Source organism: Lepidochelys kempii, chromosome 1 (genome assembly GCF_965140285.1).
Source record: "Lepidochelys kempii isolate rLepKem1 chromosome 1, rLepKem1.hap1, whole genome shotgun sequence".
Taxonomy (NCBI): domain Eukaryota; kingdom Metazoa; phylum Chordata; order Testudines; family Cheloniidae; genus Lepidochelys; species Lepidochelys kempii.
The window spans coordinates 61,772,963-61,795,594 of record NC_136380.1 but is presented as its reverse complement, the minus strand read 5'-3'; positions in this window follow the sequence as shown (position 1 = coordinate 61,795,594).

The following is a 22,632-nucleotide window of genomic DNA, read 5'->3' as shown; positions in this document are numbered from 1 at the left end:
TTTTAGTTCTCACAAAATGGAATTTTTCAGAATTTTTCCTTCCACAAAAAAATTCATTTTTTTTGCTTTTCATCCCAATTTAGGACAATTCTCCTCCCCAGCCCCCATCAATGTTTTTCATGGGAGGGAAATTCCATTTTCTGGCTAGCTCTATTCACAATCCTGCAGACCTCTTTTCCTCCCATGTACAATGGCATAACAGCCCTGTGACAACTACAGCAATTGCCTACATAGAAAGTAATTAATACACGGCTAGATTTTTTTAGGGCAGTTTAGTGGTTGGAAAAAATCAGAGGAGGAGGCAGGATGTGACAAATCAGCTCTCTACCAACCACCACCAGTGGTCCATGGACAAAAGGGCTGAGCACCACTGGTATATATTCACTCAAAGGAGCCCACAACCTGAAAGAGCACTGATCTGAAGAAAGTTAAATGTCTTTAGGCTACAGCAAGATATCTGGGTGCTCTATGGAACAACATGGGATTTGGTGTCGAGGATTTCCCCTGTGTATATTTCAAGCATGACTCAGCAGATGTTGATCTCTGATTGATATTTGATAAAAGAAAATATTTGCTTTATACAAACACACATGTAAGCAGGATTAGGTGAGAGAAGAACAACCCACACTAACAGATCCACTAAACTATGAGGACACTCGCACTCTTTCCATATATAAAAATAGAAAGTTTCCACAACAGGGAAACAGCATCTGGCCCAAATTTTATATTTTTCCAGGTCTCTCTTAATCTGCCTTCCCACTTTTGTTTACTGCTTTTCTCAATCCCCTCCTTCTCCAGAAACAGATCTACACATCAAACTAATTTATACTCTGTTTCCATTTCCCAATAATGTATTCCTTATCTTTATTAACCCTTGTAAAGAGAGAGGCTTGGTCTAGTGACTTGAGACTGGGACTGTGTGCAAGGAACAGCTGAGTTCTAATGGTGACTTTGGTCAAGTCACTTAACCTCCCTGCCTCAGTTTCCCATATGGAAAACTTCTATAGAACTGAATAGGGAATGAGAAATTTTCCATCTAACTTTAAACCAACAGAAAGAATTCAATAGCAGGGATGTAATTCTCTGTTACAAATTCTACAGGTTGATCTAAAAGTTATATAGAAAAGATCACAAAAATGCTATCTAAGTAAAAAGTAGAATTAATAATTCTACCCATGTTCCCCATTTGAAATTTGCTATCATTTTTTATTTATTTGAAGTTTCTTATTTCTTTTCAATTAAGTCCCCTAATTCTGGAATCTATATCACTGTGTAACATATTCCTTTGTAACCTTTGTCAATCCCTTTTGTAACTTTAATACCTTCTAGCAGGTGACCTCACAAATACAGAGACTATGGGGCAGATTCTTTACTCGTGTAAACTGTCATAGCTCCAACTGAATCTGCTGCAGTGATTTTCGTATCAAGAAAAGCATCAGGAAGGTATGTTTTTATTTTACCAAGGGTTTTCGCAAACTCATTGAGGCTTACATTTCTTTTATAAGCAAGGGAGGGTCCATGAAACACATCACGGAGGAGGCAGCATTAGACTATTACCATAGCAGCTATATTTGAAAACCCCACTCCTTAGAGTGGTTTAGAAGGTTCTAAAGGAACCTCCTTTAGAAGGTTCGTCTGAAATACAACTGCAGTAGCCACAGCATGGAAACAGAGGAGCAGATTGTCTGACTGCATTGTGCCTTACACACCAAGCAATCCCAAAGTGCTTACACCCCTGTACAGAAGGCCAGAGTGCGGCCTAAGCACCACTCTACTCCTACTTATGCAGCTAGGCTGGCTGTGTGCCATTTGGGGATTCCCCTGTGGCAGAGAATCCCCAGCTGCCCTCATAGGGCACACTAAAGTCCCATCTGTGTCACTGGGGGTAGCTCAGGAGTGATTTAGCAAGCTCAAGGTCCTTCCAACCATCTTAAATCAGGGGTGCTGGAAGTAGGGCTGCTAGGGGTGCAGTAGCAACCCTTGGCTTGAAGTGGTTTCCATTATACACAGGGTTTGAAGTTTTGTTCAATGGTTCCCAGCACCCCCACTATACAAATTGTTCCAATACCCCTGGCTTAAATCTGCCGCCGATGTGCTCTTTCATCACATGGTCACACTGCTGTAATACTAAATGCTACATATACACACTATTTTAAAAGAATTGTGTATTCAGAGGTCAGTGGAACCAATGGCAAAAATCTTAAACCTTTCCTCTCCGGAAATCTGTACTTAAATTAGGGATAAGTGAATCAATCTGCCCCAACTTTAGCTAGCCATGAATTGAACCAACTTGCAACCTTTTTTAACTGCAGCTCAGTTCACATAACTGAGCTTTCAGACTCCCATCTTGTGACTCCCAGTACAGCAGGGGTTCCCCACCCTCCACATAACCAGCCAATCCAGCTAGGATGGCCAGATGTCCCGATTTTGGGGGCTTTTTCTTATATAGGCGCCTATTACCCCCCACCCCATCCCAATTTTTTACACTTGCTGTCTGGTCACCCCAAATCCAGCTACACTTCCAACTGTTAAATTTTCCTTGCTATTTCCATGAATGCTAAACTGTGCTCTAGACTGTGTGTCCCCTTCTCCCCAGCACAGGAAACACAGTCTGTGGATACAGATACATAGGGGTAAGCGGAAAGGCATGGGTGGTGGATATAATAGGCAAGGGGAGGCCTCCCCTAGCACAACTGTCCTTGCCACCCGACACCTGGGCTGTGGTGCCCCCCTCCCTCCCGCCTCTTCCCCTCCCTACTCTGACCCTTCCCAGAGGCTCCCACAGCTTGCTGCAGCTACCTGGGGTGAATCTTTCTCCTTTCCTCTCCTCCTCCCCATTCCCTCCCCCCCCCCCGGTCCCCACAGCTGCCAGCCCATCTCTCCTCATCCCCCTCCAGGGTGTGTGTGTGTGTGAGAGAGAGAGAGAGAGAGAGAGAGAGACAGAGAGAGCGCAAGCCCGAATGTGAGCAGGGAGTCAGTGGGGGGGGGGGGGCGGAAGAAGAGGTGAGGGGAGAGGGTCCCTGAGTAACTTTACACAGTGAAAAAGCCTCCTAGTAGCAGAGATCATTGAAACTGTTAAAGAGCCGTTAAAGTGGTCATGAAGCCATTTAACAGGCATTTGCCAACGCCCAGGAAGCCTTTGGCCACATTCAGCTGGCTTTTACATTGTAGGAAAATGTGTTATTGGGGTTAAAAACCATTTCAAATGAGGAGCCTTCAGTTATTCTCTGTACCCAGAAGAAGTAACTGCTAACCTGGCTCAAGGAAGAGATGAAAGCCAGTGAGTGTATTTCTTGATCTAGTCGTTTTATTCAATCCCAGTTTAAGGAAACGAGTCTGGCAGGGAATTCTGGGTAAGAAAGGTGATTAAACTACTGCCTTAATGCAGGCTGCAAATGGCAAGCAGTTTTTCAAAAGGAGAGATTAAGCTTCAGGCTGGCGCAGGTAGCCTGGCTTTTCCCCTCTCTCTATACAGCACACACCAAACTCCCTGCCACGCAGAGGAGAATCCATCTGGCAACTGAGCTATACCTAAAAAGGAAAGGAGTACTTGTGGCACCTTAGAGAGTAACCAATTTATTTGAGCATGAGCTTTCGTGAGCTACAGCTCACTTCATCGAATGCATACTGTGGGAAGTATGCATCCGATGAAGTGAGCTGTAGCTCACGAAAGCTCATGCTCAAATAAATTGGTTAGTCTCTAAGGGGCCACAAGTACTCCTTTTCTTTTTGCGAATACAGACTAACACAGCTGTTACTCTGAAACCTGAGCTATACCTGTTGCCTGCTCAGCTCCCTTGGGGAATGTTATTAGTGCTTTAAGGTGAAAAGGGGAGGGGGTGCCCTGGGGGTGGGGCAGGGGGGCAGCAGCAGGGTGAGTGACTATAACAGGGTTCAAAAGAGAACTAGAGAAGTTCATGGAGGATAGGGCCATCAATGGCTATGAGCCAGGATGGGCAGGGATGGTGTCCCTAGGCTCTGTTTGCCAGAAGCTGGGAATGGGTGACGGGGGATGGATCACTGGAGGATGGCCTGTTCTGTTCATTCCCTCTGGGGCATCTGGCATTGGCCACTGTCAGAAGACAGGATACTGGGCTAGATGGACCTTTGGTCTGACCCAGTATGGCCGTTCTTATGTGAGGAGGCGGGCGGCGAGCCAGCTGCACAGCTGAGGCGGCCTGGCTGTCTCGTGGCAGGTAGGAAAAGGGTCTGGTGGGGGGGGTGAGGAGGCGAGCGGCAGGCAGGGGAGGAGGTGATATGCGGGGGAAGGGTGTGAAGAGGTGAGTGGCAAGTCAGCAGTGGGTGGGGGTGGGGCCTGAGGCAGAGCAGGGGTGGAGTCTGGGCGGGGCTGTGGGCAGAAGAGGTAGGAAAAGGAGCTCGTCTCCCCCAGGGGAAGTCTCACCCACTGCCCATGCGGAAAGAGACAGAGCTTTGGCTTTGCCCTCCCAATGTGCCAGCCAGCACAGCTGAACTGACGTAAGGTGGAGGTAGTAATTGCTGCTAGCATAGAGCAGCAGCAGATTACTGTCCTCCTGAGCCATTATTGCTTCCCTGGGGCAATGCTGCAATGTGGCACCCATTACTATGGGCTGCATCCTTATAGCCCCCTTACTATAGCCTTGTAGCCTTTCATGTCTGGGTAACTGACTTTTTCCTTATGGACTTGTATTTGGTCAAATTTGCCTTAATCTTTGAGCAGTTTTATTTCATTTGACCCCTAACCTCACCCCTATGATCTCATTTCTCTGCCTCCTCTTTATGAATTCTCTGTGTCTTACAGTGAATGCCTCTTTCTTATCCTTGATTGTTTTTGCAGGTCCATATTTGCCTTTGTTTATTCCCTTTGGACCCCGTTCTGCAACCCTTACTCATGCTGGCCAATAGTACCTTACTAAACAAGTAGTCTCCTTGAAAGCAAATGGCCCACTTGCATAGCAAGTTACTACTCAGTATAAACAGTATTGGCGGAATTAGGCACTTTGTGTTTACTACTAGATAGCACTCGCAGCCGCTTGGCTTTTTAGCCATCTATCTTTGAACATCTGCTATTTCTCCACAGTAGATTTCCTTTTGTCTACTTTTTCTTTCCCCTCGTGCGTCTCACATTCTCTCAAAATCAGTTAGGCAGAAATCCAAATATATGCAACATCTTAACACAGTTGACAAATGGGAAGCATTGGCATGATCCACCTTTTGGTCTTCCAATAAACTGCAGCACACAGAAAGAATGATACAGGTCCTTTAAATGGAGAGCAAGAAGTTGTCTGGAATGTTAGTTCATGTTTTCCTAAAATAACCTCAACACCTGAGGCAAAGTGGGAGTTGCTATTTAACACTGCACAGCTTCCAAAACAGCCCTCACCTCCTGTGTGATTCAAGCCAGAAGTACAGAACTGTTGGCAGCATTTTAAGGATGACTAATGCAGCACTGCTAAAAACAACTTGAAGGGGTTTTCCATGAGCAAGCCTCATTACAGGTACAGTATTGCCTTTTCATCTGCTAAATACAAGAACTTCACTGTAATGTACACACTGCTGGGCTTTTTATCAGCACATACCACAGCTAGTAAAATGAACCCTGGCACTTTCATAAACAATGGCAGCACCTGATCCTTGTTAACACCACTTCACATAGGCATAGGACTACGGGAATGGAGCTTGAAGCATGTGGAGTAGGCACAAAAGAGGAATAAGAGTAGAGTGTAATAAATCTCCATAGAACACATCACCAGGCATCAGCAATACCGGGAGGGATGAGCTGGAGTGCCAATGAGAAGCACAGTGGGGAAAGTAACTGAAATACTTTTCTCCTGGATTGTATTTTCTAAATGGACAACCTGCCTTAAATTCTCAATTATTGAGGGACAATCTTCACTCACAGCTATATTTGCCTTCCACAACCAACTCTCTGTATAACTTTTCATGAATGATGTACCCGAATACTTGGATGCTAATATCTAAACTGTATTCTTAAATTTATTCACCTAAATTTGTGTTATTGCTGATTATGCACTACAGTAGATGTATTTTATGACTTTAAAAACAGACTTTGTATTTGTGGATAATGTAAGCCAGTGCTGGGCAATCTGTGGCCCAAATGCGGCCCATCAGGGTAATCCACTGGCAGGCCATAAAATAGTTTGTTTACGTTGACCTTCCGCAGGCGTGGCCGTCCGCAGCTCCCAGTGGCCGTGCCAATGGGAGTTGCGGGAAGCAGCGCAGGCTGGCCGCAGGTTGCCCACCACTAATCTAAGCACTATACCCAGATGTACAGACACTCTTTTCTTAACATGTGTACTATATAACTTTTTAAAAATTAGCTTTAATAAAAATTTTAAATATGTATTGCATAAATGGATAGAAACATATAAAGGCTCAAGGCAAAACATAGAAAATAAGTCAGAGTTGGTTGGAGAAATTTCCAGGGAGCCCTATTCTGTCCGAACACGCAGTTCCATCAGCATCAAAATGCTTTGCAAAATCAGGTTGTTTTCACTGGAATTTCATTCTGAAAGAAAACGCAGGGGAGAAACTTCTGACAATCCCATTTTGACTTTCTGAATGAAACATTTTGTTTTGAAAAAAAGTTGATATTGAAACAAAATCTTCCAACTGACCTGAACCAAAAACAAAATATGGAATTTTCCTTCATGAAGAATTTTGAAAATTTCAGGTTTTGTTCTGATTCAGAACAAAGCCTAAGTTAGAAATCTCAAAATCCTTTGCACAACAGAATTTATCCTCCACACAGCTCTATGTACCAGTAGCAGAAGCATACTGTGAGTATGTGAATATCCAGTCTTGTTCAATGAATGTTTTGTATACACAGACTTCAGACTTACAGACTCCTAATGAACTGTTCACTGAGAATATTCCTTTGAGAAGTTGATGTTCAGAGATCAATGTTCAAACTGCGTGATTCATCACATGGCACTGTTTGTGCACCCTGACTTGGTGACCCAACATTTATAAATTACATCTGCTTTCACGTGAAATTAATTTGATTTTGTTATTTAAATTTATTTTGGTTTGGGATTACCCAAATCAAAGCCACTTCCCAATAACACTCATAAAAACAAAACATTGCTTTGCATAAATGATGATGAAAAACAAATAAAGAGGTGTGTATCTTTGACTGAAATGAAATTCTACTCAAATTCTACTCAGAAGTTACCAAAATGCCTGTGGATGACCTTTCACTACGAGACAAGCTCTACCAGCAGCTGAAGTTAATGAGAGCCACATGTGGGACTGGAATTTGACCCAAAATATCTTTCTATTTCTGTCTTTCTATCTTAACGTTTTCTACAGTGCCCATTACCACAGTATCTAAGCATTGCCCATGTAAATTAGATCAAAGTTCCCATCATGGAGTCTTCCGCTTTTCTCCCTTTCCTGATTATAGGAGGCTTTGCTTGAGTTATGTTGGTGGGCCATGGAGGAGGTCGTTGCCATTAATAATTTTGCAGAGGAGGAACAAGGCCCTGAACTGGCAATGGAAGAAAACTTGCAGCCGGGGCAGAGAGTGGAGCAGAGGGTTTCACTGTAAATGGCAGCTGAGGTGGCCAAATTCTGAACAAACTGGAGCATTTGAATTGCCTCCATAGTCAGCAAATTGCAGTGAACCGGTCTGAAGGGGATGAATGCACTGTAGCTAAATCCTAGTCTGGAAAGAAGGGGAAACCAAGTCTATTAAAATGATTAAAGTGGACAACTTTAATAAACCGGCACTACGGAACAAGATGTAGAGATGCAATTTCTCACCAACTTACATGATTGCTTCACGGAACAGCTAGTTATAGAGAACACAGGAGAAGAGACTATGATCAACTTATTCCTAAGTAATGGTTCAAAGAGTAACTAGCTGACCCACTCAATAATAGTGCTCACTACATGTGGTAATTAAGCCTGACCTCTTCATGGGAAAAATCTAGCACCGTAATACTAAGCTTCAGAAAGGCCAGTTTGAAAAAAAGAAGCTAATTGAAAAACCCCTAATGTCAAAAGTAAGGAAATTAAAATCTGCAGACTGAACATAAGGCTACTTAAGCACAGCATAACAGCGTCAGTGCAAATGAAAAGTGATAAAAGGAAATCATTTTAAAAAACACATTACATAGCCAGCCTCTGGACTTCCTTGCTATTGGATGTTGCTGAGGCCAAGAACCTGGTGGGACTCAAGAAAGGAATACACATTATATTAGACAATGAGAACATTGATAATTATATTAGATAGGATAAGACAACTTCTTTTTTTTAAAGAAAAAAATTATAAACTCCCAGCCTTCGCGATAAGCCAACCTTTAAATAAAGGAGGTTATGCAGAAATTTTCCCAATTAACAAATTAACAGCTTATTGCATAATTGCTCACTACGGGATTACTTGCACCTGCCTCTGAAGCATCTGGTTCTGGCGATATCACCACTCGTTTGATCTGGCAAGTCCCAAGTTCTTATGCAAAAGGTAGCAACTTGCCTTTTGCCAGGTGCCCCGCTATGGCTAGAGGTGTTTCCACAGGTCCCTCCTTCTGCTCCCTCTCTTCAGGGACTTTTGGGAGTGCTGGATAGGTTTTCTCGGGGCTATCACCAAGATCGGCTCTAGGCACCAGCAAAGCAAGCACGTGCTTGGGGCGGCACAATTCCAGGGGCGGCGTTCCGGCCCCCCCTTTTTTTTTTTTTTCGCTTGGGCGGTTGCGCTCTCGGAACTTGGGGCGACAAAAAACCTACCACCAGCCCTTCCCTGAAATGGGGTTAGTAGCCCAAAGTAATTCAAACTAGTCCTCAATGTCCCAAACACAAGGTCTATCATAGTCACCCCATAGTTCAAACCCATCTCCAACGCTCCTGTCATCCATGGAGACCTTGTTCTGCTCAGCAGAAGCCTCACCTTTCAGCTCTGCCTTCCTTCCTCTGTCCACATGCTGAAGCCGGCATACATACTACCCTCCTTCTGAAAGCTTCTCCAGATTGAGGGGGGAAGCACTGCTTCACCCTACCCCACAGGGCTCCTGATCCCAGATTCTTAAAGTGACAGTATCCTGGGATCTTCCCATCCCATTGCTAACTCTCCAGGACCACCGCCTCTCTTCCAGCTTCAGCTGGTTTCTGATACTGTGTGACACCAATATCCTTGAAAGGGGGTCTTCTGGACCCTCTTGTGCTTGAAGGGCCAGTACCCTCTGTCACACAAAACCAAGCTATGACCCACTAAATGACCTGGAACTAAAAGCAAATATTATTTTTGCAGTTTTACATAACATTTTCCCCAGTTATCACACAACACTATTAACATCTAATTTGTTTCTGATCCCAGGCTGAGGGAAAGCCATTCCTTGGGTAGTTTGATTGTGTCAGGGTTCTTCGAATATGTAAATAAAGATACTGAGATAAGAGCTATTCAACAACAGAGGCTTTTTACATTCTATATTTATCAGACTCTTCAAGCTAAATAAAAACACCCTGTACATTTGATCAGTTTAAGAACATGCCCAACAAGCGATCATCAAAATTCCTTTACTCCACCAATTCTTCCCAAACAGCTCCATGTTATGTAAAGGCTGCTCAAGAAGAGCATCTAAGAGGATCTAAGGTAAAATTTTCAAAAAGCACCTCAGTGACGTAGGAACCTAAAACCCATTTTCAAAAAAGACTTAGCCAGTGAGAAGTGGGATTTTCAATGACACATAGGGTCAGAAGTGCCTAAAAGCCAGTTGTTTAAAAGGTATTTAGGTATCTAAAGATGCAGAGAGGTGCTGACTGGCATTTTCAAAACTGTCTCTACTCTGGCTTTAAATCATTTTTGAAACTGTGACCTACACTCCTAAGTCAGTTTGGTGTTTTTGAAAATTGTACCCTGAGGCTGAAGGAAAGAGCTCTTATCCCCTCGGGGCCTCCTTCAGGCTACCGGGCTGGGTGCAGTTTGTCGACAGGTCAGCTTGTTTAGCAGGATTCCATGACTGGATACAACCTAAATGCAGGCAAAGTAGAAGCTGGCTCCTCTGTTGCCTGCTTGCAGGTTTTATTTCAGCTAAGTCTCTTAGACACAAAACCTGGGAGCGTTTAAAGTGCTCTGCTGTGGCACTTCAGCAAGTCAAATGATGGAAATTGATGCAGAGCTTTGCAAACTAAAGTCTGACATGAAGGTGCCCCTGTATGAAGTGTCACCAGATCATATGGAAGATGGTGTTGGCCATTTCTATCTTCATCTTTTTCATGATCTGCAGGCAGCACCAGGTGCAACAGCCCCTTCCCTTTGAGCTCCATTTGCAAACAATTCCAAAATGTCTTTCAGCTAGTCAGCCTGGCAAGGCATTTAAAACAGAGCTGATGTAAGAACCACTGAACACAAACCAGTAGTTACATTCATTTTATTTGGACCAATGTTTAAATGATTACCACCAATTTTTCAAGGTTTTTATGCAAGGTCACATGTAAGGATGCTGAGAATCTCTAACTAAATGTCTAGGTACATTGAAATAATGGAACAGAAAGAAACCCAGGAGAGAAAAAACAGTCCATAATCAGCAATTACATGGACAAATGATCTTTCACTGAAATCCGACCCATTGGTGTTTCAAAATTAACATGTCTGAATTAAATCCGGCCTTCAGAAAGGCAATGAGCTATCTGCTATTGACAGTACAATATGAAACTGCTGGCCTGCTTGCTTTTAGCATTGAAATGGGAATGCATTTGGTTTGAACAACAGACGGTTATTTGCCCAGTTGATTATTTATTAAGCGTTTCCTTTGAATGTGTTTTTATTCTATTATTTTAATAAACCTAAAAGTAGGTGTCAGCTTCATAATTGTGACCTCGCCTCAGAGCCCAGAGGCACTGATGGCTGAACATTGCAGATATAAAACAAACAGAACAATACCCACTGATAGTTGAAAAGCACCTCTAGTAAGGTTCCCAGACCGATATACATTTCACCTAACCAGCCAGGGCTAGATCCTGTGGGGAGTGACTGTTGAGAGGGTCTCTGTCTGCACAGGCAGGAAGGCTCTGGGAGCCAGGGTGCAGCACACTCCAGAACAGGGGTGGCCAACCTATGGCTCAGAAGCCACATGCGGCTCTTCAGAAGTTAATATGCGGCTCCTTGTATAGGCACCAACTCCAGGGCTGGAGCTACAGGTGCCAACTTTCCAGTGTGCCCTTGCCACAGGCCCTGCCCCAGCTCCACCCCTTCCCACCCCCTCCCCTGCCATGCCCTCTCTCCTCTCCCTCCCCCCTCCCAGAGCCTCCTGCACGCCATGAAACAGCTGATCGGGAGGTGCGGGGAGGGAGGGGGAGGCACTGATCGGCAGGGCTGCCGGTGAGCAGGAGGCGCTGGGAGGGGAAGCTGATGAGGGGCTTGCTGACATATTACTGTGGCTCTTTGGCAATGTACATTGGTAAATTCTGGCTCCTTCTCAGGCTCAGGTTGGTCAACCCTGCTCCAGAACATTCCTTTCCACGTCTTCAAATAGTCGCAGCGTGCATCCTCTCCCCCAGCACCTCTTGCTGAAGGCACCATAAATGCAGGGGAGCCAGGTGCCTGGACACACCCCAAACCAGTTGGCCAATCCCTAATGGAGCATCACTGGATTCCCTGCCTGGTAATCAAAAGCACTAGGCCCATATTATGCTCTACTTGCGACCTGTGCTTGGAAAGGAAAGGGGGAAAGAGGAAGCTCTCTGTATGTCCTAATGCACTCCAGGCAAGACATGTGAGAATGTTTCCCACAGTATACACTGCACCCGGGCAAAGCCAGGCTCAGAAAGGAGGAGCTGTGTCACACACAAATTTGGACCTTTCCTCATATTCTTTCCTGGGGAGATGATGGTGGCTCAAGGGAATTCCAGACCAAGTTTTTGGGGGGAGAAGGGAGCCCTCATGACCACTTTCATGTCACCAGCCCCACTTGGCTGCCCCTCCACACACCATACCACAGCCAGGAGGGAAAAGCACAGCAGCCAGTGTCTGAGCATCTCCTGTTGGCACACTGCCCTGGAAAGGCTGCGTCAGCCAGCAGAGATCTGGTGGAGCATGAGCTGCAGTTTATCTGCATATTTCTTAAGCAACCAAACACGTCTGATAATATCTATCAGGACAAAAGTACTGGACATTGAGTACAATTTAGCTATGTCCATGAACTCAAGCAATTTGGGTTGTTTTTTTAACTTTTGACTATAAACATTCTTTTAAAAAAACCACCACTAGGAAAATTTATCCAAGTGGAACTAATATTAAATTATACGTAGCAACAACCCGGCTCTCCACCAGCATGAACGCAGCAATCATAAATCTCTATTAGCTGTAATTTTTCACATATTTGGAATCTACCATCATGCAAATTAGTCCCATTTGTACAACCAATGTTGATGCCATTAAAATCAATCTCATTTGCCAAAGCATATGAGCACAACAGTTCCTGGACTTGATAATTTTTCAGTTCAAAAATCACCTTGGACTAGGTTCTTAACCTGAGTTTTACAGCAAGAAATCAGATTGCATTTGGCAACAGTACCCTTATAATTAAAAATTGACAACAGACCTACCATTCGTTTTTATTGGCACTTCCTGGTGCTTTAACTCCTTTATTTACTTTTGTTCTGGGGCTGCCAGATGTTCCACCCAACTCCAACTTGACCTTTTTCTTCCCTGTCCCTGCCTATTGTTGCCACAAGAATTTCAGTGTAGTCAGAAAGAGAGAACACAGACTTCTCAGAGCCTTCCACCAGAACTGGTCAAAAACTTTTCATGACAAGTTTTTGCAACCATTTTTCAAAATTTTAAAACCTTTGAGAGTGGTTGAATCTTTTTGAAAATTTGAAATTTCAACAACAAATTCATGAAAAAATTCCCCCATCCCTCAAAAATCGCTATTTTTTCTGCCTTTTCAGCCCTTTCTCAGTGTCTGTTCTTCACTCTGCATGATGCTGTGTGGCCTCAGTTAACAATGAACCCTGAACATTGGACTCTTACCTTCCTCAAATAGCTTAAAAACTGTCTCATCTATTTCCATCCCTGTCATCCTATGGCTCCCATCACTGCAGTATCTGGGTACCTCACAATCATGAAGGAATTTGTCCTCTCAGCACTCCTGTGTAAGCTAGGAGAGTATTATTAGAGACGAGCGACTGACGCAGAGACAGAGTAAGTGACTTGCCCAAGGTCACCTAGGACAGTGTTTTTCACGACCCAGTACTGGGTTGAGGAATATAAGGCATTGGGTCACTCTAGTCACCACCGCCGACTGGGACGTTAAAAGTCCCGTCGGTGATGCTGCCCGGCTAAGGCAGGTTAGTGCCTACCTGTTCCGACACCACTCTGCACCCCAAAAGTGGCTAGCAGCAGGTCCACCTCCTAGGCAGGAGGGCCACGGGGCTCCATGCGCTGCCCCTGCCCGAGCACCGGCTCCGCACTCCCATTGGCCAGGAACCAGCCAATGAGAGCTGGGGAGGGAGGCGGTGCCTGCTGGCGAGAGCCACGTGGAGCCACTTGTGCACCTCCACCTAGGAGCTGGACCTGCTGGTGGCTGCTTCAGGAGCCGTCAGAAGTAAGTCCATGCCCCAACCCCCTTCCCTAGCCCTGAGCCCCCCCAAACCCAGAACCCATTTCTGCACCCCAAACCCTTCATCCCCAGTCCCATCCCAGATCCTGTACCCCCAGCCCAGAGCCCTGACCCCCTCCTGCACCCCAACTACCTGCCCCAGCCCTGAGCCCCCACAAACCCGGAGCCCCTCCCACATCCCAAACCCCACATCCCCAGCTCCATTGGGTCGCGGGCATCAACAATTTTCTTCATCTGGGTCCGAAGAAAAAGAAAGGTTTGAAAACCATTGACCTAGGAAGTTTGTAGCTGAGCCCACATCTCCAGAGAGTCTCAGTCCAGCACTTAGCCACAAAGTCATCCTCCCTTCCCTAGCACACGTTCATGGATTCCAAGGTCAGAAGGGACCATTGTGATCATCTAGTCTGACCTCCTGTGTAACACAGCCCATAGACCTTCCCCGGGATAATTCCTAGTGCACATCTTCTAGGAAAAACATCCAATCTTGAAACACTTGGGCGTTATATGAACACACATATATATACACATACAGTTGCTTCTCATGCTCCCCGAAGGCAGCGGGAGCTTATGGCGAAAGAGAACCTAGCCCCTGCTGGTTCTTCTCTCTGATCAGGTGAGGCACCCAGTGCTACTCCCACTTCCTGCCAGCCAGCTGCCTGCTAGAGCAGAGGAATCAGCAGAAGCCAAGGAAGGAAGGGAAAGGAAAGGGTCTGTGATGTGGGTGGCCCGCCTCACCACATCAGTCATGTAACCAATGTGTGACACCCCCTCCTCGGTAATGGGGAGAGGGTGGCAGGCAGCAGAGCAGACTAGGGGCTGCACATGACTAATTCAGAAACGTCGTCTACAGTGTGAACCAGCCAACACTAGGTTGAGCAGTGGGGCAAGGCTGGCAGATGCAAACAAGTGTATAAAATTGTCCTGTGGTGCTATTGAGCTAAGGAGCACAGAGATGAGGCCAGCCCTGTCTGACCCTGAGGATGTGTACAAAAAGGACATCCAGGGGCTGGCTGGAACTGGTCTGCTTGAGCTGGAGGAATGTCCCTGCCTGTCTGGGCTGGGGAGGAATCCATCATCAGAGTAGAGGGGAGCTGCTGAGATGGGAGGGATGAAGGAAAAGTTTGTTGGTGGAACCAGCTGAATGTGTCGGGGGGAGCCTGAAATTTTCAGTGGATATTGGCCCCTGGTTGGCAGCACAACCAGATCATTCCTAGGCAGTCCACTGAACACGGTTCCACCAGAGGGACACCTCAGTGCTGCTGGGGACATACCTGTAGATCCATTCCACACTCCAATGACTCTGTTTACTAGTGGCTGCACAGCTCTATCCATCTGCCAGGTCTCACTGCTATCTCAAGATAGTGAGGGCACTAATTATTTGTGGTATTATTCAGTGATTTCTCATAGTTACTGCTTGGGAGTCAGATCCACAGCAAAACACACTATCTACCACCTTCCTAATCTGATGAGCTATTCAGAACCCTCTGATCAATAGCTTTTGATCCCTTTGATAACAAATTGACAGTCTGCCCTGGATGTGGCTTTCCATCCCCCATTTTTGCTGCCCTGGCTGTCTGGCGTGTGGCATCATCTCTCCACTGACATCAGGGCTGCAGTCCAAGGACAGTCTCTTTGCTAGATATTTTTGCATCAGTAAAACAACATTTTCATGGGAATATGCTCTTAATAGTAAATGAAGAGGGCTGTTAAAAGCCACAGCAAACCCGATTTGGCAGCAGACATTTCTAGTTTCTATATGCATCACACGTGCCTCACAGCTGAGAAGCTGACAGAAATTTTAAAAGTTGAGACGCCTGAAAGCATCTGCTAACCATTTTGGGTCATCTGTGAAGGCCAGTCTGAGTACTTAATTCTTCTTTTACCTCAACCAGAAAGACTGCCCAGTGGATGAGTTTTGTGTGCGTTTCTTTATCTTTTCCACACTCACGTAATGATTACCATTTTTAGGGGCAGGCTGTGTGTGAGTGCACAAGTGAGGGGGAGGGCACAAAGAGCTCTCTGCCCCTTTCTTTGTGGCTGGGCTCTGTGAAGGGTCAGTCACAGTCTTTGAGCTGTGGAGTTAGGACTCCTCCAGGCTCACACTAGGATCAGGGAGCAGTATACTAAGGGAAGGGCCGTGGTACCAGTCCACCCTCTGCATTGGCCAGTGCTGCTGGGTGAATGACATGTGGTGGACTTTCTACTCCAATGTGCACTCCCAGAACAGATTGGACTGATTTACATTTTAATCATGATTTAAAACAGCAAGCAATGAACTTAGATTTAAAGAATACATTTTCATCGTGTTTCCATTTGTACTTTGTAGTCATTTTCCCAAAGAAAGGTTAATTCTCATTGGTAATCATTAAACCAACTAAATGTAGCTTTCACACTAAGCTTGGTGCTTCTTTATGCTAGCCAGAAGGTCACACTACATTTATTTAACCACTTAGCTGAACTTACATAATAAAAATTCAGTGTCTGAATAAATGTATGAAAATGGTCAATGATGCATTTCTTATGTACTAGATGACTACTTTTAAACTTGCAATTTGTGTAAAGCTCTATTGGGATGGAAATGAAAATCAAATAAAAAATGCTCAGAAACAGTATTTAGTTCCTAAAAATGAGACAAAGCTATATTAAATGTGCTGAATACATAAGAAAAAAAATCAGCGTTCCTCATAACATCTTTTGCATTAAAACTAATTGATTCATTAAACAAGTATTATCTGTATTAGTGAATTGAACTGATAGTTTCTGGCTAAGAAAGGGTGTTCACCCCACATTAGCCTGGAAAGGATTTGTGAGGCTGAGAAGAGGCCAGTTACCTGGAAAGGTCATAGCTGGGGGGGAATTAGGTGGCTGAAGTAACCCCTGAATGATGATGGAAGCCAGCTGAGAAGGAACAGACAGGACTAGTATAAAGCCAGGAAGCTGGCAGCAGAAGGGAACAGCGAGGGAGCCTGTGGCTACGCTCTGGATGTTACAGATGCAAACAAACCCAGGGGGAGAGTAGAAACCCCAGGGAATCCAGGGCCTGAAGGAAGGATTTATCCAAAAGGGTGGTGGGGCAAAAGCCTGAGAGAGGTGGAGTAGGAAAAGGCTCAGGGAAATGGCAGCAAGGTGGGACATTGCAGATCTTAGCTGCTGATTAGAAGGTCCTTGGGCTGGAACCTACAGTAAAGGGCAGGTCTGGTTTCCCCTATTAGCCACGGGAGGAGAAGGCTGCTATTTTGCATGGAGAGACTTTGCTAACCCCCCAGAAAGGGAAAACCACACAGTGACCTGGCCAGAGAGTCACGTGGGAGAGAGCACTCTGAGTCGCAATGAGAGAAAGGGAGGATGGCAGGGTGCACAAACAAGTGACAGAAGGGGGTGTTCGACCCGGAAGGAGCTAATCAACAGTGTAAAATGCACGGACCGCCTGTGACACTGGTCACCATTAGTTCAAGATTTAACCCTAGCACATTTCCTCCTCACACCTCATTTTAATTCATAGATTGAAAGAGGAAAACAAGCTTCCGTGCTTTTTCAACTTCCAGTTGGTTTCTCAACTTTGAACGAACTGGTCATTGACCTGAACTAGCTGAATGAAATGAAAACATTCTCTCTGCACTTGCAGAAGAGGTTACTGCTGTCGAAAGCTGGTTTAGCCCTTCAACAAACTATGGTTCCACATGTTTAGCCAGTGACTTCCACCCGTTCAGTGCTTCGACTTTCTTTAAAACTTGGCAGCAAATATGTACTGTTTGGTTTTTTTAATTTAGTTTAATTTAATCTAAGGGCAGGTCTTCACTACCTGCCGGATCGGAGGGTAGTGATCGATCTATCGGGGATTGATTTATCGTGTCTCGTCTAGACGCGATAAAAATTGATTCCCGAACGCGCTCCCCGTTGACTCCGGAACTCCAGCTGGCGAGAGGCGGAAGCGGAGTCAATGGGGGAGCGGCAGCGGTTGACTCGCTGCAGTCCTCACGGCCAGGTAAGTCGACCTAAGATACACCAACTTCAGCTACGCTATTCACATAGTTGAAGTTGGGTATCTTGGGTCGACCCTCCCCTCCCCCAGTGTAGACCAGGGCTCAGTGATGTAAATAGACGGTCATAATTTCAAATTTAATTTTAAAAAGGTTTAAAACCCAGAGCCACCAAAAGAATGCTGGTTGCATCACATGGAATAATGCCGGGGGGTGGGGATGGGGACGGAGGTTGCCTTCCTCTGTACCATGGGGCATTTTCTGGTTTGAATTAAAAGGAGTGGTGGATTCTCTGTAACTTGAAGTCTCTAAATCAAGATTTGAGGACTGCAGTAACTCAGCCAGAGGCTCTGGGCTTACAATAGGAGTGGGTGGGTGAGATTCTGTGGCCTGCAATGTGCAGGAGGTCAGACTAGATGATCATGATTGTTTCTTCTGGCCTCAAAGTCTGAGACCTCCAAGGACACCCACTGTTGTACAGCTCTCCTACAGGACAGACAGTGGTTCAAAGCCCAAATCCATCCTGTAATAGGTATTTTAGGTACCACACATACCCACAAACAGCCCTAACATTAAATCATAAACAGCAATGTTCACTCCACATTAGGTTTGTGAGCAGATATGCTCATTTGAATTCTCCATTTCCCTGCTACTGGACTGATCTGAGTAAACAACACCCCCGCCCCGCAACATTTCACACGCCACTTAGAAATGTTTTAGCAGAAAATAAATAAGTGAGAACGTTCAGTGAAAACCTTCCATTCAGCCCTGCCTGCTGTACCTGTCAATGTGACCTCTAGAGATACCAAGGTTACATTCCTTGAGTGAAAAGCTGCAAGCCAGCCAACAGTGCTTTTAGGAGTGTACAAAGACCAGGACAGATCTTCATCCCTCATCCTTTGCTATTTGTACATTAGCAAAGAGAAGCCTACATTACCACCTTTCTCCTTGACCAGCCAGTCCCATTTACCCCTCCTTGTTCCTCAGCCAATCAGTCTCTTCTCCACGCCTCCTTCCTTCCACCCCATTGTTTCGCCATCCCAGTCTCCTTCCCCAGCCAGTCCCAGTCTTCCCCCCACCTCGACTCCCAGTTCCACTTCTTCCCTTCACCTGCCAGCCTCCAAACCTAGCCTCCTCTCCCTGGGCTCCTTCTAAAATGTACTCCCCCTACCTCCTCCCAGTGGTTGCAGAGGGGCATTGAGATCGTAGGAAAAACAGTCTCCCTGCTCTCACTTCTGGTGCCTATCCCGGGCCCCAACCTAAAACACACCAATTGCAGGAAAAGTTCTGTTCAGCCTTTGACTGAATCATGCTTAGTGCATATGGAAACTTGGGGGAATTTACCTATGAATCTCTAGCAAGTCTTCAGTGAGCATGTGCAAACTGTGATTTTTCAAAAGCTTATAATTTAGCCAAATCTGGGTGTATTTTCACAGAGACAGCAAAAGGTACATTCCTGACACAAAGGCCATCTCCTGACAAGCCTCTTGCCAAATTTCAAGTCCCTGCTCTGAAGTATTGTGCTAGATGCTGTATAAACACATAGTAAGAAACAACCCCTGCCTGCAAAGGGCTTACAATCTAATTAGTCAAGACAGACAAAGCATGAGAGAAAGGCAGAGCTATTATCCACATTTTACAAACAAGAAACTGAGACACAGAGATTAAGTGACTTGCCAGAAGTCACACAGGAAGTCTGTGGCAGAACTGGAATTGAACTCAGTTCTGAGTTCTCAGATTTCCTGAGTCCCTGTCCCATTCCTAATTTATTTAGGTCTGGTGCATACCATGGCACTCTTCCTCTAGCTGTATAAGCAGCTGCCTAAATTCACTTGTCTATGGAGGATGACTGAATGCATTTGCTTTTTAGTGCATTTTCAGAGGCTAACTCTCCTTTCATTGCACATCAGGCTTACTGTGTTTAAGACTGCCAAACAGGCCAGCTCTGCTTGTTCAAATTTTTGGCCCTCCCTGAGTTCACCCACTACAGCAATCACAGTAGCTGCTGCAAACAGAACTCTTTACTTGAGTCCCGCACAAGTGCTTTCAGATCTGCAAGGGAGACAGGTCATGCTCACTATGAAGTCTATGCAACTCCTGCATCTCTACCAGCCCAAAAGGAGCAGCGGAGAAAGGACCAAACTACTGCTGCACTGTATGAGAGTCTGCTAGGCTCTGGAATTTGCCTCTCTCCCTGCCCATGTCTGCCAGCTCACAGTTCCTCATGCATCAATACAGGGAAATCTGCTCCACCATGCCCAACCACTGACCATCAGCAGTCAAGGGAGAACTCCCTACCTCAAAAACCAATGAAGACCTATTCTCACACAGGACAGTAGGAGGTCTTGCCTGGCACCAGTCTTCCCAGCAGAGGTTGAAAAGAAACCCATCTGCTACCACTGTGAGGGACAGATGCCCAGGTGAGGGTCTGTGGTGTGATACAGAGTTCCTTGTCCAACTCCTCCACTGTTACCAGAGAGGACCAGGATGTGTTGCAGCTGGAAGCCTAATAAAGATAGGGACTTCCTGGCTGGGGAGTTCTCTAGTTGCTGCTTAAAGCAGGGCTCTTTGTTCATGTCCTCACACCATGTGGTGTCAGAAAGGAGTGAATCCCTCTATAAAGAAGGAGTAAAGGAAAGAGAAGAGACCCCCTCCCCCCCCCCCCGACTGCCAGAGCAATGAGTGAGTGGAGAAAGTGGAAAATCAGGGAGGAAATCGAGGAGCCCATAGTGCAAGTGGCTGTGCTAGAGAAGTCTGATTTTGGCAACTCAGGCAGCTGGTCTTGCTGGCTCCGTAGATTTGAATGATTCCAAATGGCTTCTGGTTTAACAGAGAAAGCACAAGAATACCAGATAAATTCTCTGATGCCATGGGTGATGCAAGGGGACCCATAAACGCCATGGGTGATGCAGCTGATGTGTGCCCTTCCCCTCTCTGCTGAGGAAAAGTAAGAATGCTTCAAAGAGAAAGAGGTGTTTGATGCCCATTTCACAGGCAGACAACATATTACATATGAAAGGACTAATCTTAATAGGAGCTGCCAGGAACCAGGGGAAACAGAGAAGCCTTTTGTTATTGCAGTTCATAGTGTTACTAAACATTGCAAATATGGAACGTTAAAAGAAGAACTAATAACAGACAGGATAGTTGCTGGCATAAGAGACACCAATTCACCAGCACAACTTCAGTCAGACCCAGCTCTTACACAAGCAAAAGCTATAGCAAAAAGTGAGAAAGCAAGAAACCCTAAAGAAACAGCAGTGTGACTTACATGCGAGCAGCATCTGGAAGACTGCATCAGCCAATACTGACACAGTGAAGAGCAAATACAAATATGACAGGAGCAGTCAGACCAAATTTACCACAAGAACAGTGCACAATTAGAGAGGGAGAGACCAAGGAACCATAATAAGAGGGAAGCTTGGAAAAGCTGTGGCACATGTGGCAAGACCCCAAGCCACAGCTGGCAACAATGTCCAGTAAAAGGAGAAGAATGTAGGAGATGCTACAAAATGGGACATTTTGCAGAAGCACTCAGGACACTAAGTGTAGCGGAAACAATCCAAGAGGGAGCGTGATCATCAGAGGACAATGAGGCCATACTTCTAGGGGCTATATTCCTCAATAGGAGAGACAGCTCCTTGGTACACAAGCATGAACTGAAATGTCCTTAAACCTTAAATTTAAAACGGATACTGGGGCAGTCGGCACTGCAATTCCAATAAAAGATATAATCGATCCTCAGAGGGAGATCCGCAAAGACCAAATAAAATTTTATGTGGGGCTAGTAACACTACATTGGATGTTTGTGGCCAGTTCCTTGAGAAATTGGGGAAAGGATGGAATGTTCTTCATCAAATAATATATGTAATTCAAGGACAGACAACTCTCCTACTAGGGTTGCTACCATACAAGGTCTACACCTAGTAGAGAAACTGGAATGGCAAAAAGCAAACTATATGGGAGATGTGTCCACATGTCTTCACAGGGCTTTGTAGGGGGAGTACAAAAGAGAATCGGTGCCATCGGTACTTCCTTTGCTCTGACAGCCTCATGCCACATGCTTGCTAGGAAAAAGTCAAAGAAGAATTAAAGGAAATGGAAGATATAGGGGCTATTTCCCAGACAGAAGAAACCACTGACTAGTGTGCAGGCATGGTTGTAGTATCAAAGGCCAATGGCAAAATCCAGATTTGTTTGGGCCGTAATAAAAACATGTGCAGAGAAAGACACACACTTCCTGCAGTTGACCAGACGTTAGCTCAGTTATCAGAAGCCAATGTCTTCTCAAAGTTAGATGCTATAGCCCACTTCTAGCAAATCCCCCTTGCTAAAAATCCATCCCATTAACTACATGTCACCTCATTTGGAAAGTCCTGGGTTTTTTGTGCGTGTTCTAGTCAGTATATCTTCCACACCAAAAGACTTCCAAAAGAGAATCTCTCACCTCGTGTCAGGTTTGCCAGGTATTCTTTGCCATGCAGATGATGTGTCAGTATATGGTAGAGATAAAAATGAACATGATGAGCAACTACATGCAGATCTGAGAAGCTTCCAACAAACTGGTGTCACTCTGAAATGTGAATTTGGAAAGGAGCAGCGAAAATTTGTCCGACACAATTATCCAACAGGGAATTCAGCTGGATTCAGACAAACTGAAGACATTACTTGCCTTACCCAAACCCAAAGTTGTTTCTGCTATAAGAAGATTCCTAGGCATGACAAATCATTTTGGGAAATTCTTACCAAGTTTAGTTCATCCAACACAACCCTCAAGAGATCCCCTGGATGATTACAGTATGTAGATCTGGGGTAGCCACAACAAAATACATTTAATAAAATAAAAGAATTACCGAAATCTCCACCTGTTTTGGCACAATATTTGGTAAGCTATCCAACAATAGTAGCAGTAGATGCATCACATAAAGACAGCCAGAAGGAGACCGGAGACCTGCTGCATTTGTACCAAGAAGCCTCACAGAAACCAAACAGTGGCATGCTCAAGTGGAAAAGGAAGCTTTATTAGTCACTTGGGCCTATGAATAGTTCAATACATATGTGTTTGGCTTGGATTTCAACACAGAAACAGATTA